This window comes from Gymnoscopelus microlampas (assembly GCF_963454915.1).
Source record: "Gymnoscopelus microlampas genome assembly, chromosome: 17".
NCBI classification, from domain to species: Eukaryota; Metazoa; Chordata; class Actinopteri; order Myctophiformes; family Myctophidae; genus Gymnoscopelus; species Gymnoscopelus microlampas.
Genome location: NC_139954.1, coordinates 3,137,021 through 3,142,845, shown reverse-complemented (window position 1 = coordinate 3,142,845; position 5,825 = coordinate 3,137,021). Strand labels below are relative to the sequence as shown.

The following is a 5,825-nucleotide window of genomic DNA, read 5'->3' as shown; positions in this document are numbered from 1 at the left end:
TGTTCTTTTTTACTTCCAGCCAGGTCATAGTGCTTCACGCATGCTCAATACAATACTCAGACACTGTTGCCTTAATGCATTGCACTGTCGCGGGGTAATGATTACGATAGATAGATAGATAGATAGATAGATAGATAGATAGATAGATTGTTTTTCATACCAGTAACCTGTAAGCTGACTGTATTACTAGTGTATATCAGTCTGTGTTCTTAAATGTCATCATGATTTGAGAGCGTGGGGATCTCATTTTAAATTTAGAGGACCTGTATTGTGAATTTATTGTACTTCCATGTACTGCTTCCATGTCTTTTCTAAATGAAGTATTCAATCAATCAATCAGAAGGAGACAGTGAAGGAGAGAGTTTGGTTCAGTCATTCTCAACCTTGTTCATTTCAACGACGCCTAGTTTGATATGCATCAGAACACGGTGAACGTTTACTGCTTATGTCACCACAGGGTGGTAGTATTTATCTTTCTCTAAACCAGATGTGTCCTCGTTAGTATAGTGGTCAGTATCCCCGCCTGTCACGCGGGAGACCGGGGTTCAATTCCCCGACGGGGAGATGGTACATTTTTCCTTTTAACTCTTTGAGACCGGGAAAGTATCATTTGTGAAACTTTGCGCAAATCTTGGAATATATATTTTATAAAGTGAACATTTCTGAAATATTTAGTTCCAGGGACCCCCAGAAGCAAAGTTTTGAGTTACAAATGTCCGCTTAAAAAAAAGAAAAAATCATATATTTGCACAAAGTTGTTCATGATTTTTCAAAAATAGCAGATGTACAAGCTCATAGCGCGGCACTCGGTGCCGAGCTATGAGCTTGCACATCTGCTATTTTTGAATAGCCCAAATAAAGCTAAAAATGAGATGCGTTCCTGGATTGAATGGGGGTGAAAAGTGGACCTACTGTTAGTTATGAAGCCGGGTAATCCTTAAGCAATCCCAGTGTAATCAGATACTTTACTGTGTTGGAGTGAACCAACTATGTTAGCAATTACAATGAGAATGTATTTAATTAGAAGGATCTTGTTTTTGTTGTTTTTAAGTATAACAATGTTGACAAGCAACACTGTCATACTATGACATTCTCTGTGGTGGAAGGAGTAGTCAGATTCTTTACTTGAGTAAAAGTACCAAAACAACAATGTCTTTTACAAGTAAAGTTAAACTGAAAAATAATCAAATTAAATGTAAAGTAGAATACCTGTAAAATACCTGAGTAAATGTACTTAGCTGCTTTCCATCACTGTCTGTTACTCCCACTGTGTTTAATTTGTCTGTCTGCATGTGTGTCTGTCCGCCTGTCAGTCAGTCTCTGCATTTATGTATTTGTCTGTCTGTCTGTCTATCTGTCTGTTAGAGTAGTTGTGTTTAGATAATACATGTTCGGTTTTCTGTCTCCCATCCTGTTTACACACAGTGGTGTGTGTGTGTGTGTGTGTGTGTGTGTGTGTGTGTGTGTGTGTGTGTGTGTGTGTGTGTGTGTGTGTGTGTGTGTGTGTGGTCTGTTTGAAGATTAGCATCTAGCATCCCCACCTTCATCCTCAATATACAGCTGTCTCTTTGTGCGTGCGTGCGTGCGTGCGTGCGTGCGTGCGTGCGTGCGTGCGTGCGTGCGTGCGTGCGTGTGTGTGTGTGTGTGAAATGAAATTGTGCATTTGTATAGTGTCTACCAGTGGTGTAAAAAGTACTCACATTCTTTACTTAAGTAAAAGTATCTATACTGCAATATAGAAATACTATGTTACAAGTAAAAGTCCGGAATTCAAAATTTACTTGAGTTAAAGTACAAAAGTATTGGTATCAAAAGGTACTTAAAGTACCAGAAGTAAAAGTATTAAAATGTTTGAAAATAGCAGATCTACAAGCTCACAATACGTTGCGATGCGACACGTTGTGAGCTTGTAGATCGGCTATTTTCAAATAGCCTAGATATAAAAAATAGGGCTAAATGGTTAATGTATGTTTTATAATGTAACAATTTATATCTGCAAAGTAACTAGTAACTAAAAGTTTTCAAATAATTTTAGTGGTGTAAAAGTACAATATTTGCCTCTGAGATGTGGTGGAGTAAAAGTAAAAGCATAGACAATTGGAAATACTCCAGTAAAGTAAAAGTATCTCAAAATTGTACTTAACTTAAGTCATGTTCTTAGCTACTTTACACCACTCCGTGTGTGTGTGTGTGTGTGTGTGTGTGTGTGTGTGTGTGTGTGTGTGTGTGTGTGTGCGTGTGCGTGTGCGCGTGCGCGTGCGCGTGCGCGTGCGCGTGTGTGTGTGTGTGTGTGTGTCTGTGGTCAAGTTAATTGCTAAATGTCACGACATCCTGCATGTTTGATGTTCCAGTAGTGAACATTCAACCCAAGCAGCCTGACGTATATCGTCTTTTTGATCTGGACTCCACTACCGTTCTAAGAAAGGACACAAACTTTCAATTAAATAATAATAATAATGACTTTTCCCCTCCCTAGAAATGTAGTGGCAAGAGTACAATATTAGTCTGTGGAATGTAGCTGAGTGAAAGTCGTAAGTAGGCAGAAAAACAAATACTCAAGTAAAGTACAGATACTCCAACATTGTCCACAAGTAGGCTACAGTACTCAAAAATGTACTTTGTTACTGTCCGCCATTACTTGTTGTTGAAATGTGCTTTAGAAATAAACTGTCTTTGTCTTCCCGTTTGTACACTGTAAAGGTTAAATGAACACTGAGGATTTTACAGTGTAGGGCTCACTGTGTTATAGAGAGAGAATACATTCACTGCATTGACCTCTGACCTCTGGCCTCTGATTAATTTCATTGATTGATTGATTGAATACTTTATTGTCAAAAATGTAAACAGCAAGTGCTAGTTACTTTTTGATTTATATTACAAAACATACATTAACCACTTCAGCCCTATTCAAGCTTTGGCTATTTTCAAAAGATTTTATTACATTTTAGACATTTGAAAACTTGGGACATTCTGCATATTGAGTACTTTTACCTTTGATCCTTTAATTGTACATTTTGATGGCAATACTTTTGTGCTTTTACTCAAGTACATTTTGAATAACAGACTTTTGCTTGTACATTGCAGTATTTGTCATGATTTATGACTTTCATCTCCTTGTCCCAGTACACACATGTGCATCTACGGTAGCCTACATCTACTGTACGTAAGCATATTGATATCCGTGATACGGTGATACAATGACCGTCAACTACTTTATCAGAGAGACTGACGTCTGTGCACAATGATACAAGATGCATTTTCTATTCCTATCCATTCTGTTCTTGTCCTAGTTCCATATCTTCTGGTCACGTCATGTGTCCACTGTACAATATTGTAAGTGTATATATATATATATCTCTGCTGTCCGGCAGGAACCAGCTACGCTAAGAGTTAGGAGGTTTTGTTCATCATTGATAAGAACAGCTGAATGGACCTCCAAGCTCACAATGAGGTTGGAGGTCAAAAGGCGGTGGAGCCTGCAGGAGTCAGCAAAACCAGCAGCTAACTCCGGTGGAGTTAGCTGGTTTAGCAGAAAGTTTCATCTGTTTAAGAAAGTAGGTAGCTGATATATTGCACTTTTACCTTAGCGCTAGGTATACTCTTGGTTGCTTGTTTTTTGCAGGAAATGCACTTAAGACTTCTGGTGATTAGTAGTTTTCGTTCCCTACCTATGTTGAATACACTTATTGTAAGTCGCTTTGGATAAAAGCGTCTGCTAAATGACTGGAATGTAATGTAATGATCCAATGGAGTTAGCTGGTTTTGTCAGAAGCGCTTTTTAATTATTTTCATTGGTTCAATATTTTTTTTACCAACACACAGACGTAAAGGGTGTTCAATAGCACTGATTTATGGAAAAAAAAATGAAACCATCACTCATCACCCTTTAGTTAGAGAGAGACTCTCGTAGATACTTTGACTTAAGTCAAAAATGTGTGCACTTTTTCTACCACTGAATTTGGGGAGTACCAGATGGTGGGTGCTCCCTTTCAGTGTATCAATAATCAGCGCATTGGCTTTGAACTATTGATCAGCATATCGTCGCTGTCGGTGGAAACCTCATAATGTTCCAAACTGTTGCTTTTCAGCATTGGTGGAAAAAGTACTCATATTTTTTCACTTAAGTAAAAGAATCAATACTTTAGGTAATTTAAGTAAACGTCCGGAATAAAAAAAATACTTGAGTAAAAGTACAAAAGTATTGGTATCAAAATGTACTTAAAGTACCAAAATTAGAAAGTACCCATTATGCAGAATGTCTAATTTCACAAGTTTTCAAATGTTTAAAATGTAAAAAATCTTTTGAAAGTAGCAGATCTACAAGCTCATAATGCGTCGCGACGCATTGTGAGCATGTAGATCGGCTATTTCCAAATGGCCGAAATGTACAGTATATATATATATATATATATATATATATATATATATATATATATATATATATATATATATATAATTATTTTTTGAGTTTGAAAAACTAGAAAAGTACAATCAGGTTGCAGATCTGTGTGAAATGTGCAGAATGGTGAAATCTCGCCTCGAAGCTTTCTGCCAGAAAAAAAGGGTAACACTGGGTCACAATTTGTCGCAGTGCGACACACTGTGACATTGTAGATCGGTTACTTTCACTACTTTTGCTCGACACTCAGAATGAAGTAGGGAATTGGAGTGGAGAATGTCATTCGGAGATACCAGGTTTCTCTGCCCGACAGCAACGCTATGCTTTGACTAATTGATTTACAGTAGGACAAATTATGCAACTTCAAAGACAAAATGGAAGTGTGGAGCAGGCGGGACATCTGCTTTACTCCCAGATCGTTTTCAGCACTTTCCTTGCACAGACAGTCAGTGGTGTAAAGTAACTAAGTACATTTACTCAAGTACTGTACTTAAGTACAATTTTGAGGGTTTTTTTTTTTTACTTGAGTATTTCCAGTTTTCAGTACTTTCACTTCTATTCCATTACATCTCAGAGGCAAATTTAGTACTTTTACTCCACTACAATTATTTGACATCTTTAGTTACTAGTTACTTTGTAGATTATTACATTATAAAACATACATTAACCACTTTATCCATATTTATGCTGTATAGGCTATTTGAAATTAGCCGATCTACAAGCTCACAATGCGTCGCATCGCGTCGCATTGTGAGCTTGTAGATCTGCTTTTTTCAAACATTTTAGTACTTTTACTTTTGGTACTTTAAGTACATTTTGATACCAATACTTTTGTACTTTTACTCGAGTCAATTTTGAATTCCGGACTTTAACTTGTAACAGAGTACTTCTACATTGCAGTATTGATACTTTTACTTAAGTAAAACATTTGAGTACCTTTTCCACCACTGCAGACAGTATGATAGAATTATTTTGAAAAGTGTGTGAGTCAACAGTGTGGCTCAAGGGACTAGAAACCTAGGAACGCTCTTAACTGGTGTCCATCCATCCATTGTGTTGTTGTAGTGAGCGCAGCCTGCAGGCTGTATCCACTTAGTGTTCTCTCATCTCACATTCATTCACTGTGAATACAAACACTCTTCTCGTCTTACTGACATGCAGCGGTGGAAAATAACTAACACATTTTATGCAAGTACTGTACTTAAAGCTACACCATGTAACCTTCCCTGTTCCAACCCAGATTTGAACCCAAGGCTCCTGTGCACGTGCTGACATTTTCCTTTAAAAAAAAGAAAACTGGGCTAAGTGAGCCTACTGTACCTGCTTGCTTAGGGGAGAAATTGAATTTGGACCTTCAGGTCAAACTTTGTGTCAAACTGTGTTGATTTCGTCGACTAAAACGGTTACATGGCGGCTTTCCGACATG

General features: G+C 37.6%; 1 long non-coding RNA gene across 1 annotated transcript in view; it reads right to left on the bottom strand.

Annotated features, from left to right (window-relative positions):
• LOC311065093 overlaps nucleotides 1-5,825 on the bottom strand; it is a 442,153-nt gene that overhangs the window by 237,124 nt on the left and 199,204 nt on the right. The window lies entirely within an intron of this gene.